This window comes from Myodes glareolus, chromosome 17, assembly GCF_982192425.1.
Source record: "Myodes glareolus chromosome 17, mMyoGla1.1, whole genome shotgun sequence".
In the NCBI taxonomy this organism is placed as follows: Eukaryota; Metazoa; Chordata; class Mammalia; order Rodentia; family Cricetidae; genus Myodes; species Myodes glareolus.
The window spans coordinates 29,792,762-29,809,490 of record NC_142042.1 but is presented as its reverse complement, the minus strand read 5'-3'; the positions used below and the strand labels follow the sequence as shown (position 1 = coordinate 29,809,490).

The following is a 16,729-nucleotide window of genomic DNA, read 5'->3' as shown; positions in this document are numbered from 1 at the left end:
CGAAAAGAAAAAAATAACAGAAGAAACTGTTATTTCTTAGAGATCCCATTAGTCAAAGCCACTGACTCTGTCACATGGCAAGTTAGACTTCAGATGTTTTCTGAGATAAACGATGCTTAGCTAGGCTCACTGTTTTAACAGGTCAGGTACAGATTAATAGGGAAAATAGTTTGCAATCTTTCTATCAATATATGCAATCATAACCACAAGACGATTAGTGCTTATAGTATTAAAAAGAGGGGCCGAGAAGCACAGAGTTGTAATTTGTACTGGTACAAAGTTCCAGTTTTGTACAAAGCACAAGATTACTAGTGCGTGCCAAAGCAAAGGACAGAAAACGCGTTTCTCTTGACTGAACTTGCCCTTGTGGACTATTAATATTGCTCAGTTTAGCAGAATTTATTGGGTAAGTGGTCATAATGTTTGTACTGGTAATAGCATAAAGCCGAAGAAAGAGATGTCTGTGGTAAGAGGAATTCTACTGCTGCCTTCTGCCCGGATCTGCTTGATGTGTTAGTGAGTTTCTGTTCCTACACTTGACCTTGATGTGTTAGTGAGTTTCTATTCTTATACTCAACCTAATACCCTTTCTTTCAGTTTCATATAATGTTTTTGCTTTTATTCTGTTTATGTTTGGTGGTCACTCTTTGTCCTTGTTTTCATTTGGGAATCTTTGCTTCATTTTCCCCATGTTCTTTTAAAATTCTTTTAATGCTCGCTGTTGGTGAGATAATTTATTCTTTTGACCTTGACTATCATATGCGGGCCAATAGCATCAATAATTAACCTGTGTTCTCAACATTCTGTTTGTGCTCTGGCATTTTAGCTGGCTTCGGAAGAGCCAGCTTCCGGAAATAGGAGTAAGTTTCTCAGCCTTCTGTTCTTTTCTCCTCCAGGACAGCATCTCCCCTGGAGAGAATGGGGCAATTTCCAAGGACTCTTAATTTATATGTCTGTTGCCAACTCAAGTATCATTTTGCTTGATAGGTGATTAAACCAGGTTTCACACCCCTAGCCAGACATGCCCTGGTCTGGGAAGGTTTATCTTCCTTTTTAAAGGTCTGAGGTCTGCCACAAAGAGGAAAGGCAAGGGATAAGACTGTGCCATAGTGGTTGGATCCCGCTAATAAAGCCAACTAGTTTAAGGAGTTCCAAGATTCTCTAATTTCCCTTCTACCCTTCCATCTTGTCTTTGTTCAGCACCGAGGATTTATCTAAGCCTGTATAATATCAATTTGCATAGTCATGGAAAAGGCAGATGGCCTTTGGCTGGAAATATTTAGGTGGCCCCTTAGATTTGAGAAAATGGAAAAGGGCAACAACTTGCTTTGAATTCTTCCTAACAGAGGACTTCTCTCAGTGATTCAGTAATTACTGCCCATATAATATCTTTTAAAGCCTCCTTTTCCTCTGCCAATCTTTTAGCATATTTAAAACTGTAAATATTTGGAGTTTTTAATATAACTCTAAACCATAGCCCATTTGTTTGTTTTTCCATTGCTTCTTCTGTGTACATAAAGTTGATGGCAGTTAAATAAAGTTCTCTTATTCTACAAACATCCTTTGAGGTTTTCCATAAGCTTTGCTTCTCTTCCAACATGATTTTCTAAGCAGTTATTCGTGGATTTAGCTATCTTCGTTGTTATTTTACCACTCAAAATGAAATGTAATTGCTTGTTTCTTTTTAGTGCTCATATATTTTTAGAAACAAACAAGAAAACAAAAACGTTAGTTTCTTTACTTTCACAACTAAATTCATCGCTAGCTTGTTCTGAGATTGATGAGAACAGGATTGCATGATCTGAGATTTAGGGTGCTGGGACATGTGGCTTGTGCCTAGTGGTTCCAGGTGTGCGGCAAAGAATCCCTCTGTCCGACAGGATGGAACCAGGCAGTAAGTGCCGATTCTCAATGAAGGAGAACACGGCTTCAAGGCTCTTGTCAGGGAAAAACAAAACTCTGATTTCTCCATGAAGCTGTATTTAATACTACACAGGGAGAATGAAGACCAAGACGTCAGCGAGGTCTTTAATGGTCATTGCCTTTAATGAGTAAGGAAAGGCTGTGTGACCACATGCTCAGGTGGGTCACGTGACCCAACTGATGTTGCTGACTGGTGCAATTGATGTATTGCATAAGGATGGTCAATTGAATGCTGAACTTGTCTGGAAGCAAACACGGATTTGAACATTTGTTTGTAAGCACACGGGATTAATCGACTATATTAAAGCAGCTGTATATCTCCAAGCTGCTCACAACTTTTCTGGGTTCTGTAATTCTACATAAGTAGTTTCGATCTGTTTATTTTCCTGGCCACTCTTTCTGTGTGCTTCAAGCATCATCAGCATCCAGCGGAGCAAAATTGTGAAAAATAAGATTTCTATGAGCTTTATTTCTTTGCTTGTTTTTTAAAACTAAAATGAATTCAATAGTTGGGATATTATATCCTTTCTACTGATTTATTTGCAAAGTTGTGAAATATTTGCTGTGTAGGGTGGATAGGCCAGAGGGAACTATACCCAAACCAAATAGGACCCTCTCTTTCTATGATGCAGGGTACAGTGCCCGGTATTAGGGGCTGAAACCTGTGAAGAAGAAAGCCATTCTACTTAGGGAATTTGTTACAAAATCATCGAGAAGAGCATAAATAAACAACCTGTGTACTTCTGATAAGGGTTTGAATGTTCGTCTTGTTATCCCCAGAGTGCCGTTTACTTTAGCTTTCATAAAGTAGTGATGATAATTCAGATCAAACCTATGATATTCAAATGCTTGCAGTTTTGATACTCAGGAAGGGTTAGAAAGTATTTTCTAGTTTCACCTTAATCAGAGAACTATTGTCTGATGACAGTTATTAGCTTTTACTTCAGGAAGTGCTAATGTACATTATTCAGCTTTTGAGGGAGAGAGAATAAAATCCCTGAAATTATTAAAGAATGTTAGACATGTTGGTAAATTGAAATCCTTCACAATTCTTGAGGAAAGTTTCTGACTCCTGCGCGAGAAACACAAAACATCTCTTATATAGAGAGCACATTTGTTTCTAGTAAAGCCCATTGAATATTCATAGCTATGAGCTACCTCAGATAACTCCTGAGACCAATTCTTAAGTCCTTTCATGAAGAAAAATAAAAAGAAGGGGGGGGGATGGGGAGAGATACCATGCACCACATTTTATCACCATAATGCACGTAGTAATGGTGTCATGATATTTACTTTATTTTGGTTATTTTACTAAGTGATGTCATTGTGTTAAAAATTTATCACAGAGGAAAGAGAGAGAACATGTGTACTTGGCTATCGCGGTGTCAAAGTTGCCTTCCGTCCTTGGTGCGGAGTGCAGGACAGCATGGTATTAGGAGAACAGAGTGTCTTTCATGGAGACGGAGGTATTATTTTATGAATCCAATTTCATATCTATCTTCCCATCTGTCACCAGGCAGGAGAGATATAGGACAGTGGCAAACTCATGTTAAAAAGGCCGTCTTGGGAAACAAAGAGAAAAGTTAATGGACACGGATTTACAAATTATTAATGATTTTTCTTGTCATTTCTTGAAAAATGGAAGCTATGCACGCTGCCTCTCTCCCCAAACAGATTGCGTTTTATTCCTCTGCAGTTTGTCCATCAGCCTTCACTCTGACAACATAATCCAGAACTAATCCAGAGCTTCGGTTTTCCTTGTTGGCTCTCAGGCAGCCTGCTTAGACAAATCCTGCTACCTGTCAGCTCTCCGTGGGTGCCAAGCTGGCTGCCAGGTTAACCTCTGGGGAAGCAGGAAGACCTCCAGATTTAACCCCTACTTCCCTCCCCGTAATCCACAGTAAATAGGGGGATGTGAGCGGGCTAACTGTTTTAATCAGGGCTGGATCCCTTGAAATCTGTTTCATACACAGCTTAAGAACTCAGGTTATGAACACTCCGATGTGAAATCACATGGCACTCCCTCCAAAGTATGGGCCCTGAAGAAGCAGACGGATCATCAGCACTGAGAGGTCTTAATCCTCCGAAATCTTCTGTGAAAATATATGTACCCCCCGCCCCGAACCACACAGTCACCCACCAAGACATTCTAATTGTCAGGCTGAGGTCAAAACCAAAGAAGAGACGAAGGAACAGGGAAAAAAGAAAACCAATTTGTTTGTTACAAGGTCTCACTCTATGTTAATTACTGATATGACTTTTTCAATTTTCCTTTTCTTTATCTCCTGCTTCCCCCAATACATGTATATGCACGTACACACACTAAATCTTGCGGCATGACAGTGAATTTGAATATTGTTTACAGACAGGTCTCAAATGATTCTGATACGAACCAATAGCTAGATGAAATTTCCAAATGCATAAATGTAAATTAATGTTGCCTGGCATCTAAACGACATCTAATTGAGTAAGAATTAAAATGGAGCAGTTCAATTAAGAAGGTAAAACATCCTCAAAAGCTCTCTTCCTTTAGGCAAAGAGAACACCACGCTACCTTCCCATCACATCTGAGTCTACCTGCTTCTGCAGCATCAAGAGTCCACAGCAGGAAAGATCTTGCATGGCGACACTGTTCCCAGGCACATTTCAAGGTCCACTAAATTTGCCTGGGAAATGCACTGAAACTTCAGTCAGCTCTTCCAGTGTGTAGAAGGTGAGTTATCCTGATGTCTCCAGGAGGAAGTTAAGTTCAGGGCAGCCTCTGGGGTAAGGAATCTGAACTTTTCCTTCAAGCATGCTGGGAATCACTATGACTTCTAATGAGCATCTTTGGTTTTGTCCCATTTAATCACAGGCTTTCCTTGCAGAAGAAGAAGGACGAGCCTTCCCCCTCCCCACCAACTCCCACTCACAGAGCAAAAGATGAAAGACAGGAATGCGCCTTATGCAAAACTAACACCCAGATGTGCCTTCAGTGAAGTAAGTGGACTTGCAGATATAAACACACACACACACACACACACACACACACACACACACACACACACATGAATCACTTTATGGTTTCTGACCTAACCAATTGAAGTGTTACTCAAATTTAATTATTTTGATGATGGATGTATTTTTGTTCGTCTAATTGTAGCTTACATTTTATGCAACAAATATAGGCATTTTGCTTCTTGAGTAAATAGTTTTAAAAATAAACATCTGGCTTATTTCCTACTCAAAAGGTAAAAATAATATGCTTAGAAAAGGGATTCTTATCCAACATTTTCGTTTTATTTTTGTTGGTATTCTTTTCAACTCCTCCCCTTTCTTCTTCCTTGGCCTGTGTCCTTTCTTTTATTCCCTGTAATTCATTAAGTATTTGTTTTACTGCTGTGAGAATTCTCTACCCCAAGAGACTGAAACTTAATTACTGCAGCTGACTTCATGCTGCAGGTGACACCAGCGACTGGCTGTCAAACAACACCAGGGCAGATAAAGCTTATTTTAAAGCTCACCAATTTGTGATGTTTTATTTTGATAACTACTGAAATCTAAAATCAGAGAGACAAGATGAAATTTCATTCAACTTCTGCCATAAAAGTCTTAAAAAGTGTTCCTTAAGTTTGTATCCAGTACCACTTAACGTTTTTTGAAATGTAGCTTTATTACCACAGTGAATGTAAACTCAGTGTTGAGATACTTTGGGGAATCTAATCTGAGGACTGGTCATGGGTGATAACTGATTCTTTCCCTTGGAGCCAGAGGCCAAGATAGATGATTTAAAAAATATCTTGACTTCTTAAAGTAACCTCCACATTGCACTTGTAACTTTTAAGAACATACTGAATAAAGAAGTTGAAAGATGCGTACCTTAACATACAGATTCAAAGTGCAAGAAAATTTTCTTAATGGTTCTACAAAGGCACAGGCGTGAAGAGACGGACTGTCTTGTTTCAAACTCAACTCTACCATTCTCTGGCTAGAACTTACTTTTTATCGTTTAGTTCCCTCCCCTCGACAAGGAGAGCATCTTTCCCATTTGTTACTGCATTTGTATTGCATTTGTTACTGTGGGTGCTGTTGGTGTAAGGCTTAGGTGGAGTTTCACACATAGAATACAATCAGTCCAGTTCAGCAAATACTCAGTACAGATATACTGAAACCTCACTTAAACTCCCAGTATTAAGCCCTATAATCAGAAATCACGGAGTGATAAATTTTTAAAGAAATGTATCAAGTTGCTTAAGGTTCACCTAAAAAAGAATACTTAGTCTCCATATTAGAATTATATCTTGAGCTCTCATGTTAAAAACATAATAAGCTTGAATAGGCTAGCAAAATGACTCAGTAGGAGAAGGTGTTGCCTCTCCAAGCCTGATACCTAAGAAACCACTTGGTAGAAAGGCGAGAACTGAATCTTGCAAGTTCTCCAAACGGCACACAAAATAAACACATTTTAAGGTGATTTAGATTCTTTGAGATACTGAGTGAATTAATTTTAAAGCTCTCATACTCTTTGTCTTGAGCTATTTCAGAGCTTGAATTGAACAACTTTTTATTTGCATTTGACTTAGATAGCGAAGATTGTGTTTTCAGAATGGTTTCAAGGTAAGTGGCAAAATATATCATTGAAAATACTACTAAGTTAAAATAATGCGTACACACAGATACACATAGAGACCCAGACCCAGACATACACACACATGCAGATCCACACACAACCACAGCCACAGTTACACAGAGATACATACACACACAAAGACACACACACAGAGGCATACACACACACACACAGACAACACACACAGAGACACACACTCATGCAGATGCACGCATAGAGACATACGCACACATGCACACACACACTAAAACCCTCCAGCTACTCTGGATTGTTGTTTGATAATAATGCTGTAAGAAACTTTGGCCTGAGCAGTCAGGCCATTTGGAACACACGACTCTGCTTTCACGATTGATCAATAGGCTATAAACAAACGCTGGGAACATCAGGTCATTTTTGCTCATCTCCCTGTTCTACAGCGCCAGCTGTGGGGTGTTATCTGGCTATTGATCACATCCCTTATCAGCTCTGCACATTACGGTATGTTTGTAGTTGGTACCAAATCTAAACAGCACTGGCCTAATTCATGGACCTTTGAAGTCTTGGTCTAAACGGTGGTAAACAAAACTGATCACACTTAAGTCTTTAGTGGATTTCAGTCTCGAGTGAAATTTGACATAATTAGAGCCCCCTGAATAAACCAGATAGGACACTTTGTCCAAAGAGTAAAGAATATTCAGAGAAACCATACTTGCAGATAGGAAGCAAGATGAGAAAATTAATTCCTATCAGAATTTTCCTGCTTTCTGCCCATGAATAATGGTGCAAATTTAGAACCCTGGAAGCAGAATGTAGATGTTTTCAGTTTGAAAAGAAATCTGTCCAGTGAAGTCCTGCAGTTTGGGGCTTTTCTCTTGCAGATTGATCTAATTAATACTTGGAAGATACTTTATCCAGTACACAAACATATTACCCTTTTATTAAAGGAGTAATAATTGTTTTAAAAACATGAATGAAATTACAGACTAAAAACAACAAGGTGGGGTAACCTTGAACAGAGTAGAAGGGATGAACACCCGGAAGCTGCTAGTTAATAGAGATTTATCTCTGACCAGCCCCCACCAGCTTGATGTTTTGATTTCCTTAACAAGATTATTTAGTACTTATTGTGTAACATGTTCTTAAAAATTATCCCCCAAACCATTTGCCTATATATTGCAAGAGTATTCTATTGTAAACAAATATGTTGACAATAATTCAAATTTGGGATAGACAAGACAGCTTTCAACTGTCCATTCCTTGGATTCTTCCTTCCCGCACACATTTTAATCATTTCCTCAGAATAAATTTTTCGAAGTGTAAAGAGTGAAGTGGATGGTATCTGTGTTTAAAGCTTCCGCATACAGCGCCAAGATGCCTTCTGAAAGGGGGCACCCACTTATGAATTTGCCCCCATATTATTATTAGCTCCCACAGTCTCTCCCACTAGCTTGACTTTCATATTTTTGTTGGTTTGAATCTGTTATATATGTATTTGTCTTTGCTTGACTTTGAGAGCGAATAAAGTTTATTGGCCATTACTTTATTTTGATTTCTTTGCTTATTTTCTATTATTTACTACTTCTTTGAATTGCAAACCTTTTATTTACTTGTGAAAACTTTTTATGTGGTAAGCATATTATATTACATATGTAATAAAAACTTGCATGTATGAACTAAGCATATTGTTGTTGTTTATTCTGCTTATTTACCCTTTATAATTTTAATTGTTATTGTTCTTGTAAGTTTATTAAATTATGTTCACAAAATAGCTATGAAATTCCTGCTTCTAGAATTTTCTTGCTGCTTTCTTGGTAACTTAATATGCCATCATTTAAAAATAAATGTTTCAATAATATGGATACATTCTGTGTTGCCTATGGATTTAATATGATACAGATGATGAAGAAGCAAATTTCAATTTGTTAATGACTTAAGGATAATCTTCTTAATTAGAAAAATGAGATTGATTTTACACCACCAAAAGAAGCCTACTCTTAAATGCTACATTACTTACCAACTAGAGAGCAATGTGAACACTACTTGCCATATCTATGATATTAAAGAAAATTTGCAAAGAAAACTGGTGTCAATTTTAATAAATACTTTTAAAGATTAACTAGAATTTGAAAGTGTAATATAAAAATATGTCCATAGTCAAAATGAAGTAATTAAATAGAGTATAAATGCATTAATTTAAATATATCAGTAACAGGCAGGCAAATGCACCAGAAGCGTTTACATAAGCCTGCTGAGCTTAGAGCCCTTGGAGTCAAACTGAAGAGAAGCATCATTCAGTTAGTGCTAATTATTAGCTGGTCACTTTGAAATTCAACTAGGCAATTATGTTTGGTAATTGTATTAGCTGGTTAAACATTTGAAACTCAAAGTTTAAAATTACAAAGCCAAATATTTTTAAATGATAGAAACATCTAAAACTAAATCGAATGGAATATTTATCAAAATTATTTCAATGAGAAGAGAGCACATGGCTGGCAAATTCCCAAAACTGCTAAAATCACTATACACCTGAACGTCTGTAGCTGATGTACATAAGATTGATTGTGAATAAACAGGTTATAATGCAAGAGGAATTTGAAGTCGAGGAACAGATATCAACTCGAAAGTTAGTCTGCGCTGGAGGGAAAGGTTTATTCAGAGTATACCTGTAGGGAAAGTAAGGCTTACAGAGGTTAGGTTTCTTACCTTGCTCACAACCCTGGGGAACAATAGAGCTAGGATTTAAATGCAGGCATTGGAATGCTAAATCCCAGGCTGGGCACTACCACATCACATAGCACCCACCTTTTACCAAGTGTTGAATATCCCATGCTAGGCACGATTCAGTTAGGTCTTAACCTTCCCTCTTTCCTTTTCAGTGTGGGTGTTTTGTTTGGTTTTTTGTCTTTTGTGGGTTTGTACTTTTGACTTATAATTTTGTTACATTCATAGCATACTTCAGTTGACTTTGTCTTCCATTTTATATGGACTGTAAACTGTATGCTGCATTGGACTGATTATCTGGAGCTGCAGGTACAATCTTTTAAAATGTTTTATTCGAATGCGCCGGTGGAAAGTGGGTACTCTACAGTTATTTACCATCTCTGTTTGACCCCGTGCCATCTGTTCAGCCAGTTCAGAGTCCACCTTGTCTTTGTGTCATCTCAGACACCTTTGCACCGAGTTCTGTTCTGTGTTCAGTTTGCTTTCTCTGGTCTCCTCATTTCTCTTCTTCACCCTCCCACATCTCTATGGCTTTTAGAATAACAGCTCTTGGAAGATGGATTCTCTGTGGTTTCTTCCTCCTCCTCCTCTTCCTCCCTCTCCTGCTCTTCCTCTTCCTTCTTTTCAATGCCATCCTTGTTTGTCACAGGGCCTGGAACATAGTTAACGTATGCGAAATGCCCTTTTACCATTCCCAGGCTGATGTTCTTGATGCTGAGGATTGTATTATATAAGAAATCTATAAAAATAGATGTTTCTCTTTCGATATTTCTTAGAAAACTCACAAGGGAGTTATTACCATTGACCTGATGTGAGCTATTTTAGATGGTTTAAATGATACGCATAAGTCATGCCCTTTGAATTTGTCCATTGGTTTTGTTTAAAAATATATAAATAAACGCTCCTCCTCGACAGAATTGTTTAAATTTTCTCAACTGTCTGATTGTAACTTTTCCCAAACAGCGACTTGAGGAGAAATCTTCTTTTCCTAGCACTTCACTAATCTAGATTCAATCATAGCAGCATTATTTTGCATCTGAGAACATCCTGTTTTCCTACTTCGTCCTGATACTGGAAAAAGTCTACACAAATACCACATTGTTTTCTGTGGATTAAAAATGAAATAAAATCGTTTTACAAGATTACGCAATAATTGGCCGTTTTCTTCTATTTTAGTGACAAACCCATGGTTTTAAATCAGTACACTATAGCTGGTCACCCCAGTTCTTATATTGCCACGTGAGGGGCAGAGTTAGAAGACTGGTCTCTGGTGGCCCCTTCAGTCCCCACTCACTGTCTCTATGTGTGGTTAGAGAACTGACTTTGACTTTTGCAAACAGGCTAAATTTTGTCAGGTGAAATAGATGTTACATTTTGAAACACTACATCAACTTCAGCATCAATATTTATAATATTCCAGGAACAAGTCTCTGAAGTAGACTTAGGCAATATATTATGTTCATAACCAAGTTGTACTGGAATATATGACCGCGTGACTTGAAGTAATATATTTTGAATGTGCTCCTCCTGATAATTATTATTGGTTCAAGTTACCATTCAGTTATTGGACAAAAATCAGATTTATAAAGCTTTAAGGGAGATAATATGCTAAAAGAGAAGAACTGAAAATGCTTAAATGTAGGAATAAGGTTTAATTTCACATATAATAATCACATTGTTTTAATTGCTTCATACCATTGATTTGCAGTGTATGGCCTGATCAGTTTTTTTTTTTTTTTTTTTTTTTTTTTACTGTGAACATTCCACAGGCTCCTTCTTGAAAGACGACTTCCCTCTCTCTCCTGTGGGGATGCTGCAGGTATTTTTAGCTTGAAAGATGGGAAAAGATGGGAAGGCATGATGCCTATACCTTTGACAAACTTTCAACAGTGTGGGTTTAACTAAGGCCTGTTTCCACTGCATTTATGGATTGAAATACATCATAAACTTTCCTTAAATCTTGGGGCAAACCATTTAAAAATGTGAAATTAAAGCTGCATGGTGATTGTCATGCAGGGCTGGGAGCAAGAACCACTTCAGCCCTTGAAAGACACTGCGATTGGTGTTCATGTGGATTACATTTTAATATTATCCTGGAAGCTTAATTATAAAGGATTATTAGCAGATCATAAGAGGACTACAATGAAATAGGGTTGTGCAGAGTGGAATATTATTAGCTGTCTAACCTTCAAGGCATATCTTACACTCAGGTATACCTCTGCCTCCTATGTGACCTGAGGACTAGGTTTATAAGGACTACACACTTTCCCCCTCACGACACGTTTGCCAAACTGTCCATCTCTGCCCTGTTACTGTCTTGAATTTCTTGCAGACTGACTGTGCCCCTCCGGTTCGTCTGTGATTTGGAGAAGCAGAGCTTCATCTTCCAATCCCTCACGAGCCATCTGACTGCGTTGACTAATGAGGGTCGGGTGAGAAAATATGAGCAGGATACCAGGATATAGGATCAGGAGATCTCTATTCTATTTTCTCGCCCAAGGTAACACATGCGACAAATGCATTTATTAATGCACATGCTTGAACTCAACGTTTAACATTCACAATTAGCCCGAGAACCGGAGCTGTCTGGGAAGCTTTTCAACAGGTGCTAGGAGTGGTCTGATCTCAGCAGCTCTGTCTTTCCTAACGTGGCCCAGCATTGTCTTAAAATACCACATGTTGACTTTGTCGTGTTAACTGTGGGAATGTTGGAGGAAATACATTTAGGCACTTGAAGACTATAAGTTAAAAGATAAGGCCAGCTGATACCGTGAACAGTGTGCCTGAGAGGTAAATTGCACCGAGAAACTAAACATGACAGCCTTAGATAAAGCACTTACTATGATTAATACCAGAAGTAGTAACAAACTCATTTCTTTCTGCGGCTCCAGGAAACTCAGCGTTAGCTGATAATGTTTATGGCTCCAACTCCCTGACCCAATGCCAGGAGCTTCTTAATGGCAGGCCACTAATCTGTGAGCCATCAGGGCTTTAGGATGGCCGCTTCGCTGATTTTCACCTTTCTTTAAAAGATTTACAAATTGTTACTGTTCAGGTCCCACACCAGGGCTTAAAGAACACAGGCTGGAAGCCCAATATCCATGGATGCAAATGAGCTTCGGCGTCCCTCGTTTTTCCTAGATACAGCTAGAGATCACCTGTGCTTGGTTCTTAAAACACAATGAGGACTCCAAGAGATTGCTGCTCATTGCCGATGACCACAGATGAAATAGATTAAGGAAACTGGTGTTTGAGAAGTTGCTCTGTGCAAGTCTGAAGTAACAAGAGAAGCAAACACACAACGCTGTTAACATATATGGAAGACAAAATCTCCTCTTTTCATCCTTGTCATACACAAAGATGTCTGTATCCTTCCAGAGTTAGTGTGAGGTTGGGATTCTAACGCGTTCTCGGCTGATTCGTTGTCCTCACAGTTTCATCTAGCGCATTGTTTTGGGGAAGCAGTTTGGTTCTCTGAAGAGCTTTTTATTCCTATTCAGTTCCACCCAGGATTGCCCTGCTATGTCTTTATAATTTTGCTCTCCTTATTCTAGTTTGACACCTTAGCATTGTACATAAAAGGCAGAATTCTTTTTTGTTAGGACAAATTCTTAAAACATCACAATTTCATGAAGGTGTGTGTTCTACTGGTAGAAAATGTCCAGTTCCTTAAACTACTGATCAGGGGAAACGGTTTTTGAGTAGGTGCATCTCTTTAAGAATATGCACCTCTGTTTTGATATTCCACATTATAGGCAGAATTCAGAGTTCAAAGTTCATTTTACATGCAGTGCCATTTATGACTCTTCCCTTAGGGGACTCTAAATTGTACATTGTGTTTTGGGCATCCATTTCCTGATAGACTCACATCCCATGAAATAGTAAAATAAGCCCTAAGGCGATCCCCTCCGAACACGTATTATCATCTACTACGTTAGTTTATGCCTCCCACTAGAGTTGATATCTTTTTTAAAAGTCTATATGGAGGCCCTTAAACTTGTCTCTTTTGTATGGTTCAAGTAGTCCAGTAATTGGGATCTTACTTAAAGTCTTCCCTCTGAATTCATATAGGTTAAATAGTCTTTGATGTTAATCGTACATCTATATAATCTTATCAAGTACATAACCTTTTGGGCACATAACATCAGCAATCATTGCATGCAAGTTGCATGGAAGTGAGGAAACTTTATTGATTGCTTTTGTTACTGTGTCTTCAGATCTTAGAAAAGTGTCAGTGCAGTAGAGATGGGCACTCAACATGCACTCACTGAAAAAATGACAGTGAACAGATACATGAAAATTGCAATGTCTGAATAAAGTAGAAAACATTAACAGTGAGGCAGGAAGTAGTCTTGTAAAGCAATGTACCCATGTGCAATTTCTCTCATTTCTAAGATGGCAACCCAGAGAGATGATTTGTATCAGAAAAGTCAAGGGGGTTGTGTCAACATGTGGTTCCTGGTTCATTCCCTCTCATCTGCTCATAGTATGTAAGGGCACCAACTCCTAAACTCTCCTAATAATTCCCCTATCTCAGGAGTAATGGCGTATTTCCTTCACAGACAGCTTTCAGGAAGAGTTACCAGGCATGCTGGTGTTTTAGGGACCAAATCGATGATACAGTTGGGAGCAAGAAGTTTAGAGGTGTTTGCTAGGAACACAAGAGTTGCAGAGGCTGTGAATGCCAGCACGGATAGAGGATGCCTGCCTTTACCAGTTATCAAGTCCGTCCTCCTGCTAATATTTTTATCCCATCGAAGGGACAGCATGTATAACCTCTTTGAAATTAGTGAAAATGAGCTTTGTGTTTTCTGCACAATCAGTTTATAGATTAAATTTTGTAGTGCAGGAAACCAATCAAGGTAGGAAACTTGAAACATCAAAAATTCACCGGCATCACTGTGAATCACCCCAGGGTAGATAATGAGACTCGGACTTGGTACTCGCAAAGTCTGGTGACTCTGAAGGAGACTTACTACTGTATGGTGAATTGCTTGTATCTCCACCACAAGACTGTGTTGTCCAGGGTCCTTGGTTTCATATAACAAAATGCAATTTGAACAGTTTACAGACAAAAGGAATAGTTTAGAAGGTTTATATATAACATAGAATTAGAGAAGGCTGGTGAGGCTGAAGGTTAAGCCACCTAAGGCTATGATCAGAAATATGGCCATGACTCCGATGGCACCAAGACTGAGTGCCGTGCATGCACCCCTGGTAAAAAGAACACAGACACCAGTGACGAGGACCACATCCTCTTGATTAATGAAGATGCTGCACTTCCGACTGCTTTAGTGCCCCTAGGTCCCACACAGCCTCTGCTCACTGTGCTTTTTCTTAAGTCCTAGTGGCTTTCTTAAGTCCAAGTGGACGTGTGGCTTGCTGGTAGAGATCTTGCCTAGAGGGCAGGAAGGGGCCCTGGGATTGGTCCCTAGCACTGAATAAAAGAAACATTGAGATGGGAGGATGTGTAAGGGGATGGCTTTACATTTATGCAGAAAGAGATGTGTGAAAAGATGCTCACAGTCCTTACTGATGAAAAGAATTTCCCAATTATTACACATGTCCATGCAGGTCCTTGTGCATTTGCCTATTTTTTAGGAAAGAATAATGTATAGAAGTGGAGTTAACAGGAAAGACATTTTAGGCTTGTGAAAATAACACACTATTGATCTCCAACAAGAGTTTAATCAATGCACACTACTGCTGATAGTAAAGGAATCTCTAGCTTCGTGTTCTCGTTCGCACAAGAATAGTTAGTTTAATTGGGACATTTTCCTTCAGAAAATGTTTGAGATGTATAGAAAGCCTTTGCTTGCATGTCTGGCAATGTTAACTTTGAATTAGTCAATTAATTATTTTACCACAAAGTTTATGGGAAGAGGATAAATGACTCATTTGTAAATGAATGTTTTATTTTCTCTATGACCTCAGCTTTAAAGACAACAGAGAACTCATGTGTGTTTGCCATGTTATCTGCTTGTAGCTTTTGTTTTTGAACTTGAAATGCAGTTAAGTGCAAAAACAATCTTTTTTTACATTAGCTTTACTTCAACTAATTAATGTTATATCTTATGTTAATTAGAGAGGAATGCAAAGCCTCAAGAAGAGTTGCACAATTGTGTAAAAAAAATGATATGTAGGCAAAAAACAGAAGATTTCAACAGCAATAAAACTGATGTGATTTCATTGGTGTCTGAACTTGCTTCACTTCTATAAAGTATTGAAAGTATACAATGAAAGGCTAGTTTTTAGGCCATTGCCCACTGCTGTTTTTCACAGGGCATAATTTTTCGCCCTTCACACTTGTCTCTTTCTTTGATGGCTCTAAAGTTACTGCACTAGCTTCACAGAAGATTCCACCGACTCCAGTCCTTTGGAATGTGGTTTTCCTAGGTGTGGGCCCAGTCTGGATAAAGCAGCTTTTGATTCCTTGTCTGATTTGAATGCGAATGTCTTGGCTTTATCAGTTCTACCTTTTCTACACCGTGAACACTGTCGTGGCTGAAATCAACGGCATTGTTTTGGTACCTTCTTCCAGACTGGGCCTGGCCCTTCTTGCTCATGGATGTTTTTTTTCTTCTCCTAGTTGAAGTGTACTACACAATGCCTAACTGATCAACCGTCCAAACAATAAAGCCCTGACACTCCCCTGTATGCTGGACAATGTGTTCCACGGTGTTGTTACTGTTGCTATGGACATCAATGAGATCTCGGCTCCGCTCGACTTTCATCTTTCCTGCTCTGGTACTCGGGAAGCCAGTTCTGAGCACTTCCTCCCTCCCACTCACAGTTCACAATGCCGACCAGTTTCTTTAGTTCTCCTCCTCACCCGAGCTTAAGTTGCCTTTCATGTCCAGGGTCATTTTCTAGGGACTCTCACCCACCTCCACCACTTTTAGAATCAGTTTTAGAATTCCCACTTTGATCCCTCTTTCACTAAATGTAAGAATGTCCTCTTTCAGCAACCCAAATAACACATGCCTTTCTCTTGGTAGATAAGTTCTCAGATGAGACCCTGTCTGCAAGTGTTCTCATGGTTCCCTTTGTTTTCCTATTTTAGGTGGTATTCATTTCTCCGCTGTCAGATGACTATTAGGTGGCAGTGGAAAGAATATTATGCATATTCTTTCTAAGTGTTATCAGTATAAAAGTAAAATCTCATTTGGGTGCTACCTAAAGTGTGTTTACTAGGGAGATGAGATAAATTATACAAAGTCGCTGGTTTCAGCATCACCGTATGGAAATTACCATAGGGGAAGAGATTCATGCCTTCAGACCAAGGTGAGGATTGTATTTGAAGTGTTCTATGAAGTGTTTCACACAGAAGGGTGAAAGTGTGGTTTATATTCAGAGAGGCAGATTGTTTGTTTGGGTTCTAATGTAGCCTGAATAAAGAGACACAGAAAGAAAACAGTTTGCAAAAGTACGTTGAGCCAGAAGCTGGAGAGATGGCTCAGCAGTTAAGGAAGGACTCTTGCTTCATGCTCAGGAAGG

At 38.8% G+C, this 16,729-nt stretch overlaps 1 long non-coding RNA gene across 3 annotated transcripts; it reads left to right on the top strand.

The window, feature by feature from the left end:
• The first annotated feature begins 302 nt into the window (after positions 1-302).
• Positions 303-15,421, top strand: LOC125414775 (uncharacterized). Of its 3 annotated transcripts, none has more exons than XR_007236369.3 (5): positions 303-406; positions 4,457-4,636; positions 4,778-4,902; positions 11,002-11,051; positions 11,565-15,421. It is a non-coding gene; the product is annotated as an uncharacterized LOC125414775 (long non-coding RNA). The 3 variants fall into 3 exon arrangements; XR_014997595.2 differs by lacking the exon at positions 303-406 and adding an exon at positions 417-512; XR_015735309.1 differs by lacking the exon at positions 303-406 and adding an exon at positions 2,936-3,389.
• Positions 15,422-16,729: the final 1,308 nt, after the last annotated feature.